This window comes from Schistocerca serialis, chromosome 3 (assembly GCF_023864345.2).
Source record: "Schistocerca serialis cubense isolate TAMUIC-IGC-003099 chromosome 3, iqSchSeri2.2, whole genome shotgun sequence".
NCBI classification, from domain to species: Eukaryota; Metazoa; Arthropoda; class Insecta; order Orthoptera; family Acrididae; genus Schistocerca; species Schistocerca serialis.
The window spans coordinates 502,386,589-502,407,270 of record NC_064640.1 but is presented as its reverse complement, the minus strand read 5'-3'; the positions used below and the strand labels follow the sequence as shown (position 1 = coordinate 502,407,270).

Genomic DNA, 20,682 nt, shown 5'->3' with positions numbered 1-20,682 from the left:
TACTAAATTGGTGATCCCTTGATGCCTCAGAACATGTCCTACCAACCGATCCCTTCTTCTGGTCAAGTTGTGCCACAAACTTCTCTTCTCCCCAATCCTATTCAATACTTCCTCATTAGTTATGTGATCTACCCATCTAATCTTCAGCATTATTCTGTAGCACCACATTTCGAAAGCTTCTATTCTCTTCTTGTCCAAACTATTTATCGTCCATGTTTCACTTCCATACATGGCTACACTCCATACGAATATATATATATATATATATATATATATATATATATATATATATATATATATATATATATATATATATAAGGTGTTACAAAAAGGTACGGCCAAACTTTCAGGAAACATTCCTCGCACACAAAGAAAGAAAATATGTTTTGTGGACATGTGTCCGGAAACGCTTACTTCCCATGTTAGAGCTCATTTTATTACTTCTCTTCAAATCACATTAATCACGGAATGGAAACACACAGCAACAGAACGTACCAGCGTGACTTCAAACACTTTGTTACAGGAAATGTTCAAAATGTCCTCCGTTAGCGAGGATACATGCATCCACCCTCCGTCGCATGGAATCCCTGATGCCCTTATGCAGCCCTGTAGAATGGCGTATTGTATCACAGCCGTCCACAATACGAGCACAAAGAGTCTCTACATTTGGTACCGGGGTTGCGTAGACAAGAGCTTTCAAATGCCCTCATAAATGAAAGTCAAGAGAGCTGAGGTCTGGAGAGCGGGGAGGCCATGGAATTGGTCCGCCTCTACCAATCCATTGTTCACCGAATCTGTTGTTGAGAAACGTACGAACACTTCGACTGAAATGTGCAGGAGCTCCATCGTGCATGAACCACATGTTGTGTGGTACTTGTAAAGGCACATGTTCTAGCAGCACAGGTAGAGTACCCCGTATGAAATCATGAGAACGTGCTCCATTGAGCGTAGGTGGAAGAACATACTGACGAAACTAAAATGAGCTCTAACATGGAAATTAAACGTTTCCGGACACATGTCCACATAACATCTTTTCTTTATTTGTGTGTGAGGAATGTTTCCTGAAAGTTTGGCCCTACCCTATATATATATATATATATATATATATATATATATATATATATATATATATTTCTTTGCCATAAATGACATGTCAAAACTAGCATGGATTGATGGCTTGTATTTGTGTTGCTTTCGTATTATTCTGTTTACTGAACTTCACATTTAATACATATATATAAAATAATTGTGAATCGATCAGTGATTTGGCATGTGAGAGGCGTGCGCAGATCCGGGGCTGATGCGAGCCTGTACCTACTCGCTGCACATCCATTGTCCGGAGGAAGCATACGACTATGGAGAGATGCATGATACAGCCGCTGGACGGCCTCTCACCCACATTTCGTGCTGCTTAGGGCAATCTTTGGGACCCGAGGGAGTCTCGAGCGGCGGGGTTAATCCAGATCAACCTGGGCAGGGCCACTGAGGGGTTCCCAGAGGACGGGTAGCTCGATGTGACGGCTTGCTGTTTGTGAATATAAGACTCAAATGGCTCAAATGGCTCTGAGCACTATGGGACTTAACATCTGAGGTCATCAGTCCCCTAGAACTTAGAACTACTTAAACCTAACTAATCTAAGGACATCACACACATCCATGCCCGGGGCAGGATTCGAACCTGCGACCGTATCGGTCACGCGGTTCCAGACTGTAGCGCCTAAAACCGCTCGGCCACACCGGCCGGCTGTGAATATAAGAGGCAACAGACAACACACACATATGCGAATGGCCTTTCCACAGTGGTAACACCGGTTCCCGTCAGATCACCGAAGTGAGGTACTATCGGGTGGCTAGCACTTGGATGGCTTAGAGTCTTGATCTGCTGAGTGGTGTTGGCAAGTGAGGTGCACTCAGCCCTTGTGAAGCCAATTGAGGTACTACTTGATTGAGAAAAAGCGGCATCGGTCACGAAAACTGACCTCGGCCGGAAGAGCGGTCTGCTGAACACGTGATCCTCCATATCCACATCCGGTGACACTTTAGTGGATCTAATACTCGGTAAGAAAAGCCAGAATACTCCTTGGCCATGATGGTAAAGTGCGGTGTCTGTGTAAGTTCATAGTTTGTGCGCACGCAACTGGTCCTACCATGCCCACCTACCATCTCCGTGGCAGAATTAATATGTGCACCTCATTAACACTTTATACTAATTACTACCACTACCGAGAAAGAAATGTAGTTTAACAGTTTGCCGTCGACAACGATGGAAATATGTCTTAACGTAATATGCTAAACAAACATTCAAAGAAACTACAAGAAACATCTACCACCTAACACACAGCAGTATCACATATTTTCTGCGATTACCCATCCTCTTCTGCAGGTCGCATGTCGTATCTGACAACGGGCGCGTCCTATTGGACATACTGCGAACATAATTTCGACCACATAAATAATGACAACGAAAAAACAGGATTTCACACTGTACCATCGTAAGCTGAGTGTGCTACTTATTTTCTTCACATCACTGTACTGATGTGTTCTCAAGGCTTGTGGCTCTGTGGTTGCTTACCTTTTATGGATGAATACTGACAATTACCAACTTGATGTTTTTCTCCACCTCTTAATGCGTAGTGCAGTTGAAATTTTCACTGGTATAACATCGCGGTATCACAGGGAATGGGTTCATTTTACGTGTTTAATTCGTCCTCAGAGATTGTGATACCTGTACCTCATCTGTGTGCATCAATTATACTCTGCAGACTACCACAGAAATTATGACTGTTTGTGACTGACATGGTAACTGACGTCTAAAAGGCGTGTTCTACGTGATTCCTACTCTTGGTCCAATCTTTCCTCTAATGCAACAGGTGGAGTTGCTGCTCAAAATGCCTCGTACTGTCTGTGCAACATAACGTAAACCTGTGTATGTGTGTGTGTGTGTGTGTGTGTGTGTGTATGTGTGTGTGTGTGTGTGTGTGTGTGTGTGTGTGTGTGTGTGTGTGTCTGTGTGTGAGACAGAGAGAGAGAGAGAGAGAGAGAGAGAGAGAGAGAGAAAGGGAGAGAGAAGCCGATCGCCACGTACATGTACAGTGAAGTGGGGCTCTGGCTAGTAACTCTCGACATCTGCGAATATGGCGAATATGACCTGTAGCGTGGACCTTACTCAATCGCTCTTATCAGGTCAGTCATGCATCTGTGGCTGGGACACACTCGAGAGAGCAACTCAAGTGAAACGTATCTCGGCGTGGCCAAAAACAACAGTGAAGCTAAAACAGCAACAACTAGTGCAAAGAGGACCAAATCTTGGAATATAAAGAACCCTACGAGACACCCACAACCTGGAGTAGCCAGCCAACTTCTCCCATGTAACAATCGACGTGATCAAAAATAATAGGGGGCGTAATATTTTGTTTCCAATATCACTATGATGAGTCTTCAGCACATACATTACACCCTCGTATCAACATAATAAGACCAGCGGAAAAATTGTGACTATATTCTTGCGTACTTAAAAGAATCTGACTGAAATGTGTTCCAGCTGCCTCATTCTAACTTCCCCAATATTTCCCAAAAATTTTGGCATTCTAACATATTTGCGCTTGTTTTAGCAAGCAGCTCGCCTCAAACTCCCACACGTTCCATTAACTGTAACTCACCCACATCCACTAGCCCATCGCTGTAAGTCATTCATACCCATCCACTCCCAGTTACCCTTTCTCACTCACTTATTCACCCCTATTTATGGTAATTATCTTATAGTATCTCTCTGTCATTTTCTCGTGTGCCACAGCCACAGTCCCCTTTGTTCTGTCCTCCTATTACAATCTCCTCGCACTGTCACTGTATCCCTCTTGCTCCCTCTTGCTGCTAACATCCCATTCCTTCCTTCCTTGCTTCTGCTGCTGTCTCTTCTCGATGGCGCTATCCCTTTCTTCCTCAATGTAATTGTCGTATACTCTGTGTCTCATTATCACTGGCATCCAATTTCTCTTTCCCTTTATTCCTCCACTCTCCAGCTTTCACCCACGTCCTCTTTCTCTTTACTACCCCCTCCCCTCCCCACTGTCACTGTCTCATCCCACTTTTTTAACACTTTAGTATCACTGTCAACATGTTCCACTTTCACTAGCCCCTCTCCTTCTCTCACACTGCCATTGCCATCTTCATTTTTTGTGTAACGCATCCACTGCCTACTATCTTCCAGTATTTCCTGCTTTTCCGTCTCTTCGCCACTGTCACTGTTTTCCTCTCTGTCAACGTAAAAAAGCACAAATATGCCAAAGTTTTGGGGAAAATTTGTAAATGAGGCAACTGACTTTTCAGTCAGTCTTTTAAATAAACAAGAATATATTCGCATTTTTTTGTGCTTCGATAGAAGCATTGTTCCCGTTGGTCCAGTTCTTCTCCCTACTGTAGCAGGGCATGTAACTCACATGAAAAGAAATGTATTGGTCAGCAAAATTTACATAGTTTACTTTGTATGAAATCGAAACAACCCGAAACTAATTCTGAAACACAGACTTGATTTTAAGTGTAAAAGATTTGTATGTGCTTCAATACTACAACATGGAGTTTCCAGATGATAACGGAGACACTTTACATAATATTTCTGCTTGCTAAGTCATTTTTTATGCAACGTTTTCGCCCCACACATGCGTTCTTACGTGTACAAGTAGGGTGACTTTGAACATCTGTACCTTAAAAACTAAAAAAAAAAAAAATATGAATAAATTTGTGAAGGTCGTTCAAGATCAATATCTTAGGAATACATAGAAATATTACAGCAATTTTCTGTGCACAGACGTCTCATAATCCGCGCCTGGGTTTTAGTGCCCAAAAATAAGCTTTTGAGGTGTTCCTCGAACACAGATAAAGATTTTTGAAGACAGGGAGATGGTTCTTCTACATAAACGCCTAGAGAATATGCTGTTAAAATGTGAGCAATTTGTTTCTGTTATTTAGAATTCAGCAATTCGAAATTCCCGTCAATGGGTAGGTGGGGGAGGGGGAGTAGTGGGGAGTGGGACGGGACGGGGACCCATCTACCAGCTGACGAAAACAAGTGACATCATGTGGGGTTGGCAGTGTTGGGTGGTTGCGGGTCATTAACTGATGAATTTAATTATTTTGCCTATAATAATAACCTGACTGTGCCTGCATCAACACTTTACTTGACATATTGTTTAATGTGGCGTAGGTGTGTACTCCTATCGATCTTTTCGTTTTGATGGAGTCCAGTTTCACTGCATTTGCGTGCTGGATCCTTCAAATACACATGGGTCTATTGTACATTGAAATAAATTTGTGACACGCTAGTTTTTGCTTATTTGAGAGTGACAAAAGCACATACTTGACTAAAACTCTCTGACCAACAGGGTTCTTGTATATTCGCACCTTCTTCTCTGTCCGTTGCTACCATTTATCGTCCGCATCCTGAATCTTGTTGAGTGCTTGCTCCACCGTCTTTTTATGTTGTTCTCTTCTGTTTGTTCATATTCCCACCTTAGCAGCTCCCATTTTCTCCGTATAGTGTACACCTCATCACGCAAGTTGCTACAACTTTGTCCTGCGTTATTTTCATACACTGTGGATGTAGTAGTGAACCCTAAGTTGGCAAATTTTGATAAACTGATAAATAACATGACATATCTCACAAACTGAACCAGAATTATTACGGGAAGAAGGAATCTTCTCTATTGAAATGAGAAATATTATTTATTGAAAAAATAGATTTGTTGCAGTAGAACATCGTGTTCCAACATAATGATTCAAAAGAAACACAAATCCGAGAAAACAACAATAAATCACAATTACGTCAATAGTAAATTTTGGTTCTCAGTCCTGTTATGGTGAATTGCAATTACCTATATGATGCCTCCCTCAGAGAGAATGAACATAAACACTATCTGACCGACCCTATCTTACGTCAACGTGAACAACGAAACTGTAAGCCTGTGCTGCATGAACTAAGCAAACAAGTGCTTCCGCAGTTGAAGTACCACGCCGCTGAATGTGTAACGCAACAAGGAAACTTCCCTATGAGCTAAAGCTGCAAATGTGCTTACCTTTGTGTGTGAACTTCCTGCTCAGCGCTGCAAACACCTCCAAGTTCGTGACCAGGTCAAAAATGGCTCTGAGCACTATGGGACTTAACTACTGAGGTCATTAGTCCCCTAGAACTTAGGACTACTCAAACCTAACTAATCTAAGTACATCACACACATCCATGCCCGAGGAAGGATTCGAACCTGCGATCGTAGCGGTCGCGCGGTACCAGACTGTAGTGCCTAGAACCGCTCGGCCATGCCGGCCGGCCGTGACCAGGTCGCCCGCCCTCAGACTCGAATGTTTGACTGCACCTGTATCTTCGCTCCCAACTGAACTCTGAGATGCTTACACCACACTATACCAGAACCAACTCTCAGATCAGCATCCCCAAACGAACTCCCAAAAAATACTCCACACAGGCCATCTCGAAGAAACTCGAACTGTCAGGTGTATGTGGTAGGATTTCTCCATACCAGTCACTTAATCAAAAAATCAGCTTACTGTCTCCCTCCAGGCTGAGGACAGAAGTCTCTCCTAATTCTACTGAGCGACTTTCCACCAGACGCTACTGACGTTACTGACGCCCTCGGTACGTCTTGTGACATCCGCATCTGATTTCCAATCGTGCTGCTTATTTTCAGCAGGAGCAGGAAATTACTTGATATGAGAACCGAAACATCTCAAAAAATACGCTGGCTGTGTTGACAACAAACTGTCGGGCAGCCAGCAGCGTGGGACCATCTCTGACTCTGAGGGGAAGAGTTTTACTATGCTCGCATATATGATTCTCCAAAGAAAGTTGTCGGGCATCCGGCCCCGTAAATGCATTCCGATTCTGAAAAAGTTTTATCTCTCAACAGGGAACAATTTTGTGGGTGTTGGTCGATAGTGTGAGAGCACCTGAAAGTTGTAAAAAGCATTCTGGCTCGTGTTGGGAGCAACATGCCATTCTGCATTAACAGTGAGATACCGCTGATCTCTTGGCGACTTCCCGTCTTTTAGGCCCTTGCACAAGCCTTTCTCTGTGAGTAAAAGTGTCCGCCAGCCTCCATGTAGTTCAGCCATTCTACAAGCAGATGGTCACTTCTGCATTCCCACAATTCCAGCCCACTAACGCAGCCCTGCGGTAACACTCCAAGTAGCGCATCTCTTCAGATATAGCTACAGCACAAACAGCTCACAAAGTCTTAGTCAACAGGAGGAAAGACGCACCCCCTCTAATAACCCAGTGCAACTAGATGCCGACGCCCGCAGTATACAATCACTGTCAACCCATTTCATTAAACGTCATAACAGTAAAAGAAGTGAAAGGACCTGCCGATGTCCACTTCAAGCGATTTCTGAGTACTCTAATGAGTCAAAACATTATGAACACTGCCTACCACGACAATGAATCCCTCCTGGTGCCATTGTAAACACATGACACGGCAAGACAAGTCCAGAAGCGGAGCTAAGACCTAAGACGAAAGGGGACCGTTGTAGTGACAACAAGAGGCGCAAATAGAGAAATACATTTACGTTAGTGGCTTTGACAAATGGCAGATTGCTATCGTCCAGCACCTGGAACTAGCATCTAGACAGTGGTGAAGCTGGTAGGCTGTTGATGCACTAATGTCATGAGCATCTATGTTGCTAGACGGTGGAACCACAACTAGGTACAAGGTTTTGAACGTCCACGCTTAATCACAGAACTCGGAGGTCAGAGGTTTTCTCACTCCTTAAAGAAGATAGGTGGCATTCTGTGGAAGATCTGATAACTGGATGCAATGCTGAGCAAGTGCAAGTGCTTCAGAGCATACAGCAGAGCAAGTAATTGAAAGTGGATATCCGCAGGAGACAATCCTCTCGATTTCCCACGTTAACCGAACAATATCGTCAACCACGATTGAGTGGCCAAGGGATCATCGAGATTGGACAATGGATCAATGCAAACGTGTCGCATTTTCGAATGAATAACGTTGCTTGTTTGACCAGTTCAAAGGTCTTGTACAGAAATGCCATCGTCCAGGCTAACGGTAGCTAGAAACATGCACTCTGCATCGAACACATGCCTTTTCGAGCAGTATTAAGTCTGTGGGGGTATTCACCTGGACTTCTATGGGACCTGTGGTAGCAATCTAAGACACTATGAAAGCTGAGGACTCCATAAACATTATTGTGGACTACCTGCGTTTCTTCACGCTTAGCGTCTTCTTCACCCTCAATGGCGTCTTATAACGGGATAACTGTCCATTTGACAAGACCAGAATTGTGATACAGTGCTTCGAGTAGCACGACAGGGAACTGACATTGATATTTTAGTCACAAACATGGCCTGATCCGAACTCGAAGGAACATATCTGCTGCGTCATCGACTGCTGCTCTGCTCCCAGAAACCACCGGCTCGTAGTTTACGTGCATCTCTTGATCTGTGCGTAAACACCTGGTGTCACGCAATTTCGGAAACTTATCACGGACTTGTTGAATACATGCATGCAGAATCGCTGCTGCAAAGCGTTCCACAAGGGGACCAGCGCGCTAGTTTGTGATGTTTTGGATCATTAGTGTGTAAGTAGGCTATTTAGGTTTTGTTATTGGTTACTCCACGTAGCGCTCTGTATGAAAATCACTGGCTGTGCTGTGTGCAGTCTATGGCTGGTTTGCATTGTTGTCTGCCATTGTAGTGTTGGGCAGTTGGCTGTTAACAGCGCGTAGCGTTGCGCAGTTGGAGGTGAGCCGCCAGCAGTGGTGGATGTGGGGAAGTGAGATGGCGTATTATTGAGAATGGATAATCTGGAGGTGTGTCCATCAGAAACAGTACATTTGTAAGAATGGATGTCAAGAACTGCTATATATATTATGACTATTAAGGTAAATACATTGTTTATTCTCTATTAAATTCTTTCATTTGCTAACTATGCCTATCAGTAATTAGAGCCTTCCGTAGTATGAATCTTTTATTTAGCTGGCAGTAGTGGCGCTCGCTGTATTGCAGTAGTTCGAGTAACGAAGATTTTTGTGAGGTAAGTGATTTGTGAAAGGTATAGGTTAATGTTAGTCAGGGCCATTCTTTTGTAGGGATTATTGAAAGTCAGATTGCGTTGCGGTAAAAAAAATATTGTGTGTCAGTTTAAGCACAGTCATGTATAATAGTTCAAAGGGGACGTTCCATATGTCGTGTTTCTTTCTTGTCAGTCACGTGGTGGAGAATTTCTCCCGGAATCGCAACTGTGCGCTGGACCATTGCGTCTAAAGTTATTCGGTCTCCCTTGATAATAATTATTTTGGTTCCCATATTGTCTGTTTCTCTGATTGTCTCTGTGATAGTCACTACCACGGAGAGGTGATCTTTCCCTGTAATTATTACTACTCTGCCAACGGTTGTCATACGGATGGTGTCTGTTTTGGTCACGATTTGTGTTGTGAGAATAGCCTTGTCATGTCCAGTTATTATTTCTTTCATCGCGGAATTGTGACGGATGTGACCTGTAATTGTTGTGTTCCTGTTTCCGCGTTCCGCGATTGTCGGTGTCAATTTCCAATTCTTGTAACAGTCCCTGAAAAGCTTCAATGTCATCTTTGCAACGTCCTACCAAAATAATATGTCGTAAATGTTCAGGTAATTTGATTAAGCAAATGCGGATGAGTTCTGAGGGACTGTATGGGTTTGACAGGTACTAATTCTTGTGCAACATGTCTTCAAAATATTTCACAAGACTGGAAAATTCAGATTGTTCGAAATGTTTCATCATTATGATGCTGTGTTTTACTCGGTCTTGTGTAGCTTGAGACCAATATGCTGAGAGGAAGGAATGATAAAATTCTCCTTCACTGTGGCAATCGTGAATGACCGATCGCATTCTTACAGCTGGTTCATTCTCTAAATAGCCACACATAAATTCTAATCTGTGCTCTAATGACCAGTTGGGGGGAAAACAATGACAGAATTGTTGAAGCCACGCTCGTGGATTAATGTCGTTGCCGGAATTCTTAAATGTTTTGAATTTACGTGTAGTAATGAACAGCTTATAGTCAAAATCATCATGTCGGCGAGTCGCATGTCGGTCATTGTTACGTCGTGTCGGCGGTTCCATCTCAAAATTCGGTGCACATTGCCAATTTCTTTCATAACTTCCGAAATGCCCTGTGTTATTATTTTGCGGCTTTTCCGTATTTCTAAGTCCCTCTTCCCGTGTTGGAGCGCGAGTGTCCTCTGAAATTTGTAATTTTTGTATTACTTGTGCCAACTGATCTTGTACTTCCCGGATTTCTCTTTTGTGTTGCATATTAATTTGATTCTGATTTTGTTTGAATTTCTTAATTCGTTCATATCTTCTGTGTCAGTGATGGCTACAGGTCTTGTGTCATTCAGATCTTCATCTACCTTTGTAGATAAGTTAGTGAACTGATCCGAAAGTTCGGCTACTTTCTCCGATAGTGTACTTATTTCCTCAGTGTGTTTTTCTGAACCACGTTTCAGAGTGTCCATTTGTGTTGAAATCGTACTACTGTGTCCTTTAAGTTTTCCTGGGTTTTTGCAAGTAGCGTAACCGAATCGGTAGATGCAACTGAGTCAATTTTAACCCAGAAGGACTCATGATTTTCATGAACAATGGTTTGCAGTTCTTTTATGGCTGCTTCGTGATTCTGTAATGCATTTTCATGCCGCGAAAAAATAGGTTGAAAATACAAATTTGTGTTTTTACGTCATTACAGACTTTTTGACATTTCGATTCAATGTTATATAACTCAGTAGTTAAATCTTCACGTGTTTCTTCAAGTGTCGTGTCTAACTTTTGAAGCTTTTGCTGTGTTTGTCTCTGATTTTATTCCATTGTGTCTAACTTTTGAAGATTTTTTTTCCATTGTGTCTAACTGTTGCTGTGTTTGTCTCTGGTGTTGTTACATTGTGTCTAACTTTTGAAGATTTTTTTCCATTGTGTCTAACTGTTGTGGTGTTTGTCTCTGGTGTTGTTCCATTGTGTCTAACTTTTGAAGCTTTTGTCCCATTTGTTGCATTAATTGTAATAACAATGCACTGGTGTCTGAAACATGTTCCTCAGTGCTATTCGGCAATGCATTTGAACCGGCAATATTCGCATTTTGAAAAGCAGGAAACGTGTCTTGACTTATTTGAGAAAACGGCGAGGACGCAAAAACTGAATCTACAGTATTTGCAATATTGTGTTCTGTCATTTCGGATTCCTGAGGCGAGCTGTTGCCGGCCGATCGATCGATAATGTTTCCCTGTTCACTAATTGTTTCACTGCCTACACCATTATTTGCAGCCCGCTCCATTTCCCTATGCACAATTACCAAATTACTACTTTGAACATTAGTTAATTCATTACACGGTGGCGCTAACACACTGCTTTCGTCTTCACTGTCCTTTCTCAGTTTACTTTGGAACCTAGTATTACGTTTTTCACACGCCATTATTGTCACAATATTTCACACGACAACACAGAAAAGCTCAATTTGAAGAGCAAAATAAGAAAACACATTAACATAGCACTGAAAATAATATCTCGTTAATCGCTAGCGCAGCTGCGAAATACTTTGTGCAAATCTACATGCATGCCACAACTGTTTTACTGTACAACAATGAAAAACTACAACTACAAAGGAAATTCTCTCTACAATTACGCGCTAGCAATAAACAAAGGCTGCACTAATTGTACAAACTACAAGAAAAAAATCAGAAGATTCCAGTGAGGTATCCTCGACTAAGGGTCGACATATGAAACGTCCCCTTAGAAAAATTATACATGACTGTGCTTAAACTGACACACAATATTTTTTTACCGCAACACAATCTGACTTTCAATAATCCCTACAAAAGAATGGCCCTGACTAACATTAACCTATACCTTTCACAAATCACTTACCTCACAAAAATCTTCGTTACTCGAACTACTGCAATACAGCGAGCGCCACTACTGCCAGCTAAATAAAAGATTCATACTACGGAAGGCACTAACTACTGATAGGCATAGTTAGCAAATGAAAGAATTTAATAGAGAACAAACAATGTATTTACCTTAATAGTCATAATATATATAGCAGTTCATGACATCCATTCTTACAAATATACTGTTTCTGATGGACACACCTCCAGATTATCCATTCTCAAAAATCCGCTATCTCACTTCCCCACATCCACCACTGCTGTCGGCTCACCTCCAACTGCGCAACGCTACGCGCTGTTAACGACCAATTGCCCAACACTACAATGGCAGACAACAATGCAAACCAGCCATAGACTGCACACAGCACAGCCAGGGATTTTCATACAGAGCGCTACGTGGAGTTACCAATAAGAAAACCTAAATAGCCTGCTTACAAGTGTAAGTAGTCAGAGTTTCCAGTGGCTTCCGAAATATTTCCTGAAGTGTGTTGTGGCAGTTGTAGAATTTAGAGGCATAAGATTTATGCCTCTTTTTTTCTTTCTTTGTGACATATTCCAGCGAAAATTTTAGTCGCTGCGAACAAAAAAAGAAATAATAAATGCAATCCAAATGATATTCGATCATTTCCATCTTGTCCTGTGAGTATTATTTATTTCTATTTTTATGATTTCTTACGAAGAAATCGATAAGAGCACATCCTGAAGTGTTTACAGCTCTTCAATTCTTTCAACACCTTACTTGTTCTTCTTTCACGTATAAACATGAATTTAACAACAGTGATCTATCGTTATGAAAGTTGTTTGTTTTTTCTATCTCATTCAACCGTATTTGTCAGATTTATTTCTCAATAACTTATGAATCAGCCATTACGAATGCGACAGGCTAGGACGTAAGAAGAAGTGTTATCATGGAGGAAACACAGGTATCCTTTTTTTAATGTTTGCCATTGCTGTCCACCGATGTATGACTGATGTGTCAGACTTATGTAGTACTTCTGAAAGAATAGTTCCGTGTGTGTTGCTATTTACGGATACAAATTAAATACCGCCAAGGACAAGGAGGTAAGGGAAACTTCGCCAGTGTCCTATGCTGTCATTCAGTCCAGTGGGTTTAAATTTCAAAGGGGCAGCAGTTCACAAAATTTTGTTCACTCAAAAACCTCGTTTTTTATCTGGCTACAGCTTAGAGCTCAAATTATCATGAAGTACTACGAATCGTTTATCTGCTCGTCATTCCCATTTTCGAGAAGAGTCTTCGGACATATGCACTTTATTGTAAGCCTCTACCGCTGACGTGAAGCTGTTTTAGAAATGTAGAACCTGTTTATTGCTCACGCTTTACGACATTTTTTGGAGAATGCAACTTTTCTCTATTCAAATCACCATAGATTCCGCAAACAGAGGTCTTACGGAACATAGCTTGGTTCATCATGTAATCTAAACAACCGCTGAAAACGGAGGACAGGTTGATTAAGTGTTATTTGATTTAATTATGGGGTTCTATATTTGCGTAGGTTTCGGCGGCCAGAGCCCTCTAACATGTTTCTGTACTGTTTCGCGATGTAATTTAGTAAACAAAATACGAGCTTACCGAGTATCATACCAGATTTAAGATTCGATTCAGAACTTCATTACAGATATAATTTAACAAGCCGTTATTAACGGAACACAATCGACAGATGTAAATGTAATTTCGGGTGTTTAGTTGAGACCAGGGGTGATGTAGGGCCCCAGTCTGGCGGTATCGCTAATTGTAGATGTAATTGTTTGAGAACGGTGCTGCAAGAATAAAGTACTTACAATAAAAGGAAAATAAACAAATAAAATGAAAACAAAGTGTGGATGTGGGCCGAATATTTCTATAAAACAAAACTCGGAAGAACGCGAAAGAAATACTATATGCCGTTATAGTTTACAAAATATAATGAAGAGCTAACGAATAATGTAGGGAAGATAGACCATATTTTCTCTACAATGGTTGCTATGCCAGAAGGTTGCAGGGCAATGCAGGACGATCTGCAAAGGATAGACGATTTTAACAGGGGCTGACAGTGGGCGCTAAAAGTAAATAAATGTAACGTATTGTGCAAAAAATAGGTGACGAGATTTACTACTGTTCGGTTACACTACTTACAAAACAAAACTAGAGTATATTACCTAGAAGTAAACCTCTGTGTCAACCTATAGTTCATTGAATCCACAAAATTAATAGCAGGAAAAGCAGCAACAAGGCTTAAATGCCATGAAAAGGACCTCAAAGAAATTGAATCCACGCAGGAAACAAATTACTTACAAAACATTTGTTAGACTAGTTACTGAGTATTGTTCGTTAATCCGGGACTTTTACCAAGATGAATTAATAAATGACTTAGAAAATATACAATGAAGAACTCCGCTGCACCGGTCCTAAGCCCGGGGACTCAACATACGAGAGGTGAGAAAGGAGGAGGGGAAGGAGTAACAACCTCGTTAAAAAAACCGAGGTGCATCTGGCCCGGGGGATAGTATCTTGTAAGGGCTCCTTACCAGGATTACAGTGAAGATCTCAACGATAGTGAAGGCGGAGGGAATAGTTCTCGGTACGACGGAACTAGCGGAAGAGTCAACCAAAGAAAAAATTGGTGTCTGTCTTGAAACAGGCGGCTAAGTGGTCAGCGTCTGTCCACCAGTGGTGCGGCTGAAAGCCGCTCCTCGGAGCTAACTACCTAGAATCCATAGGGGACTTGTTCCCCTAGCCCAACAAACAGTCAACACTGCATGCCACCTTGTAATAAATTTTACACCAGGGAGTAACCAATCTCCAGTTTCTAAGGAATTTAAAAGTAGGCATTAGGATTCTGGTGGCCTACAGCAGTGTGCGAAGGATGAGTAGGAGCATCCTGAAACAAGCTTAAGCAAGCAACAAATAAAATTGAACATAAAACTATAAACTATTTGGCAACTTTCAACGTAAACTCACTTCTAAAATCAGGAATACTTAAAACATTAATAAATTTTATAAAACAGAAAAATATAACGAAAACACCATTCCCAGAAACAAGGTATATTTAAGAACATTCATTTGATTCAGAGGGATTCAGAATCTTCAAAGAGAAGCCGAGAAATGAGTTATGAAGAATGTACACCAATTAGGAACAGGATTTATTGTAAAGCAAAATATATTAAACTCAATTGTACAATTTAAATCTATGAATGAAAGAATTTCAGCATTAACCTTTGAATCAGTGAACAAACTGTATACCATTGTAAATACACATGCACCAACAAATGAGAAAAACAGGACACAAAAAGAACAAACAGAATTTTTTTGGCAGGAACTGTCAAACACCTTATACCCAATTTCATCCAAAAATACAGTAATACTGCTAGGAGACTTTAATAGTCAAATAGGCAAAGAACGTCATCACTGATCCATAGTAGGCAAATCCCCTGCACATAAAAGAGCCAATGTAAATGGAGAAAGATTATTAGTCCATGCAGAGAACATGACATCGTTCTAAAATATGAATTTTCAAAAAACTCCCTAGGAAACAAACTACATGGTTATCCCCGAATCCAGTCTGTGGGGAGAAACAACTTGACCACGTTGCTACAAGCAGACTGTCTACATCAGAAATACTCAATGTAAAAGTTGCTAAGAGTGCAGGTTTAGATTCAGATCATTATCTATCTATCGTTAAATTCAAAATTAGGCCAATATATAAAAGAATGAGCCAATATCAACCTAAAAAGTTTGACACCCAGAAATTAACTAAGGAAGATAACTTCAGGATACTTTTGGAAAAGAGAACACCTAAAACATGGGAACACACAGCAGAAGGAACCATTCTTCTTATCAAAAAATGGAAACATGCCTAGTGGAATGATGGTGTGACGAACTAATCCTAACAAGATAACGAGCTTGGAACATATGGAATGCAAATGAAAATGATAAAAATTGGAACTTCCTAAAAGTATCCCGGAAGCATGCATCAAAAGGCCTTAAAAAGATCACAGTACCGTACATGAAAGACCGACGAGCATCAATAGACTCCAACTTCAAACAGAACAATGCTAGGGACTTTTACAAGAGTTTCAAAAGTAGCGTAAAGAAATACACTATGTCTAGTCTATTTTTCAAGGAACCGAAAACACAGGAAACTGCATATAATAGCACAGAGAACTGTAGAATACTTGCCGAATACTTTGGAGAACTACATAACTGTGATCCACAGAAAGAAAAACTTGATTTCGATATTGTAAACCCAACACCACCGGACTCAAAGCCGCCAACCACTGAAGTAGTGAAAGAAATCATAAAAGACTTTAAAAATAATAAAGCACCTGGAGAGGATAATATAGTTTTTGAACTACGGAAGTACTCTAGTAACAACATGATACAATGTCTATCAGAAATACTCAAAGAAATCTGGACAACACACAGCTTGCCACCAGAATGGACATCTGCACTAATACATCCACTACATAAAAAATGGAAGAAAGCAGACCCTAGCAATTATAGGGGAATCTCCCTCTTACCAGTGACCTATAAGATCTTGTATAAGGCGCTTTTAAACAGAGATGAAGCAATACTTGACAAGCAACTAGGAGAGAATCAGGCTGGAATTAGGAAGGGAAGGTGATGTGAAGAACAAATATTAAACTTAAAGAACATAATAGAAATGAAGAAAATCAGGAACTTAAAATATGTAATTACTTCTGTGGATTTTAAAAAAGTCTGTGATTCAGTTGACAGAAATACACTGCTTGATATCTTAAAAGAACTGGGACTCGATAATAAAACAACTGAAATAATTAAAGCAACTTTGACAAACACAAAATTGAAAGTAAAATTTAGGGTAGAGCTCTCTAAATCGTTTGAAAGAAGGTCAGGTGTCCGACAGGGAGATGGTTTGTCACCTTTGCTTTCCTATTGTGTATTAAAGGATAGTTCGAAAATGGAGGAAGGCCATCAATACTAAAGGGATTCAACTAGGGAGAAATCCAAACAAGATCACTGTCGACTGTTTAGCCTTCGCGAATGACATGGCATTGATTACAGATTCGCTAGATAATGCCGAAGAACAAATAAGAGAACTGGAAAACAAGCAGCCAAAGTAGGACTACAAATATCTTTAAAAAAACAAAGTTCATGACAAACAATTGTGACGATCCTCAAAATATTGCTGTTGACGACAATATAATGCACAAAATAGATTTCTTCAAATACCTAGGAGAGTGGATTACATACAATGCAAAAGAAAAGACAGCTATAGAAACTAGAGAGCACAAAATGGAAAGAGTGTTTCATATCAACAAACACGTTTATAACAAAAAATCCTTGTCCTGGAACACGAAATTAAGACACTACGAAACAGTGGCCAGACCTGAAGTTCTGTATGCGGCAGAAATACTTAAACTAACAAGAAATGGAGATCTTGAGAAACTAGAGAAGGTGGAAAGAAGAATTTTAAGGAAAATACTGGGAGCTAAAAGAAACGATAATGCTGAATACAAGTTAAGACCAAACAGAGGGCTATACTTGAAAACAGACAAACTAACTGATGTAATGAGGAAGTGAAGACTACAGTTTTTTGGACATATATTCAGAATGGATAACAACAGACTAACCAATCGGATATTCACATTACTCAATAGCTACAAATTCAAGCCCGCATGGTTCACAGAGACTGAAAAGTATATGGAAAACGCTGGAATTACAATAGCCACAATAGAAAGCAGAACACATTTCAGAAAGGCAGTTCAAGTGGCAGAATTTCAAAAGAGAAAGAGAACAACTAGACAAAAGTGTACTCATGAAGAAAGGGAACAACACTCTGCCGGCCGCTGGTGGCCGAGCGGTTCTAGGCGCTTCAGTCTGGAACCGCGCGACTGCTACGGTCGCCGGTTCGAATCCTGCCACGGGCATGGATGTGTGTGATGTCCTTAGGTTAGTTACGTTTAAGTTGTTCTAAGTTCTAGGGGACTGATGACCTGAGATGTTATGTCCCATAGTGCTCAGAGCCATTTGAACCATTTTTGAACAACACTCTAAAAGGATGAAGGAAATTTGGAAACTAAGGAAATCCAATACGATGAAGAGTAGCCAATGTTCATTCATCGTACCCTCCAAATAGGTTATTCGCAAAAAGAAGAGGAACGGTGCATTTCGTCATACGATCGCATAGTAAGCACGATAGCGTTACGGAGATATTCACCAAACTTTAGTGCCATTTGCTTTACGGAGAGGTTTACCATTGAAGTTAAGAGAGCATACTTTCGAAGGTAACTTTGGGAACAGATTATTTCGTCCCACGTACATCTCGTGAAATGAGCAGAACGAGAAAATCCGAGGCATTACAGCTTGAAAAAATGCAGTTACGAATAAAGTTTTGTTCGTTTGCAGGTACATGTCTTTAGTTCTGTTAGACATAAATCCTCGAAGCACAATAGTGTGGCATGCCACTAGTGAAAAAATGGCTCTGAGCATTATGGGACTTAACTTCTGAGGTCATCAGTCCCCTAGAACTTAGAAGTAGTTAAACCTAACCTAACCTAAGGACATCCTGTTCGAGGCAGGATTCGAACCTGCGACCGTAGCGGTCGCGCGGTTCCAGACGGTAGAGCCTAGAACAACTCGGCCACTCCGGCTGGCCGCCACTAGTGAAGCCGAAACGAAATGCCGTAGTTCACTGATAAAGTGGAAATGGGCTTGGCATTTAGTTTGGCTCCTGCAGGGTGCTACGGTAGCGTGGCGTGTGGATTTCAGTGTTTAACACAACTGCAGATATCTTTCTGCCAGCAAACAAAAACTGAGATAACCTGTCGTGTATTAGCAAATCGAAAATTATTCTAGCCACATAGTATTTGGGAACTGGGACAGAGAAGGGGGGAAAGGAAATGATATTGGTTCCAGAAGTGTTAAAGTAGTATATATATACTTGACCCACTAAAAGCGAAAACGTTTCCTATCGGGACCTTAACATCTGAAGCAGGCAACTCTGAAAAGTCTGGGAATGACAAAACGAAGTAACGGGTCGTAGGCAGCAAATATTTCATCTTCTGTAGGATGTACAGGAAAACTGGTAATACTTTCGATGAACTTTCGATGAGTTGCTGTAACACGAAGGCACGTTAAAAAGTAATGCTTCTAGATTTTTTATTCTCTTCTCAATAGCAGTTGAGATATTATATCTCATGCGTATTACTTGATCGACTTTCCCGCTCTGCTGACATAAGTTACAACCCGCAGCCGCAAGAGGGCTCCGAATTAAAGTGTAATGTAATTACGTCGGCGGGAGGGAAACAGTAGAGTTTCTAATAGCGGAAAGCGTGTCTCCATTGAAATCCACACAACAATATAAGCTGTGTACCGTGATACTGTATCGCCATAACTAATCTGCGATGCTGGGTTGTTAGTGCCCGTAATGAGGGAAAGGGTGGTGCTAAACTCAACGACAGAGTTCGAAGATTATGAACGCGTACAGAAAGAGATGAGACTTAGCAGAATTTGGTTGATGAACTCATCGGAGAAAATTGTTTGCTAAAACATATACAGCACTCAGGTAAATGTGGCATACCACGAGGGAGTGTATAGCCTATCATTGGAGAACTGAGCTACAGAAAATTGAGGGCACGAATTTGAAAAGTTCGTCCACACATGGCGTACCCTCTCCTTAACACGACAGCGCCAGACCACACACGAACCTTGCTACATCTGCAACAACCCGACACTCTGATATCACTGTTATCGATCATCCTTCAAGGACTTCAGTTTGACAGTGATGAAGTGCTGAAAGCAGTGCTGAGGTTGTGGCTCCATCAGCGAAGTCAAACACTGTAAGTGAAGTTGTCAACAAACTAATACCTCGTTGGGAGAAATGTTCTCATCACTAGGGTGACTATGTTGTGAAATAAATATGTAGACGTGAGGGATAAAGATGCAGAAAGCTATAAAGCTAGTTTTATCCAGGAAGCTTTAAGAGTTTTCCCATTAAAGACTTTGGGGGCATTACTTTTCATAACACCCTTGTACTTACTCGGTGTAAAACACAACAAGCTGAGACACAAGCGAATAAGTTTCACAGAAAACTAGTTACATAATAATTCAGGAAGTAAACAGTTTGATTAAAGCACCAAGTAAATAGTTCTTTCTGTAGAACTATTAATAGATTCTGGTAAACACAGTCGATTAGTGATACTAAGTGGCTAACAAGTACAGTTATCCATTACGCACATAAGTGTTTTGTAACGTCACAATAGTTTCACCGCAGTTAACTCAGTTTCTAATAGCGTTTTCAAAAGTCTTAACTACGATAGTTGCCTTTCCAGGTCAACAAGGTATTCGCTTACTTGGCACTTCGTCGTAACATGGCTGTAGAACGAGAGAAATAGTAGAGAGGCGTCCCGTTAAGCTCGATGATAAGGGACTTGGCGTGCTGCGGGCCAGAAGGAACAGCACTGCCATCACGCAACATCGCCTGCCGGACGCTCTCGCTTCGTGTCGCCCTATTCCGCTGGGACCAGCTGACTGACGACTCTCATTCTCTCCGCAGCCCTGGGGCTGAACTTTGCCACGGTTCCAAGACACAGACGACATATCAAATCTCCCAAAGGCATACTCCGCACCAGAGAAATAGCCGAGGACAATGTATTACGTGAACAGAGGATATAAACGGCTCTATATATAGTAGGCTATTCCAGCAATGAGATCGTAAAATCCTACTTGTTAAAATCCTACACGCACCACAGGAAATTAATTTTGG

The 20,682-nt window shown here is 41.2% G+C and overlaps 1 long non-coding RNA gene across 1 annotated transcript in view; it reads right to left on the bottom strand.

Annotated features, from left to right (window-relative positions):
* Positions 1 to 20,326, bottom strand: part of LOC126469526 (uncharacterized) — a 100,631-nt gene extending 80,305 nt beyond the window's left edge. The window contains exon 1 of the long non-coding RNA XR_007586002.1: positions 20,270 to 20,326. This is a non-coding gene — a long non-coding RNA (uncharacterized LOC126469526). The remainder of the gene's footprint in view (positions 1 to 20,269) is intronic.
* Between the last annotated feature and the right edge of the window lie 356 nt (positions 20,327 to 20,682).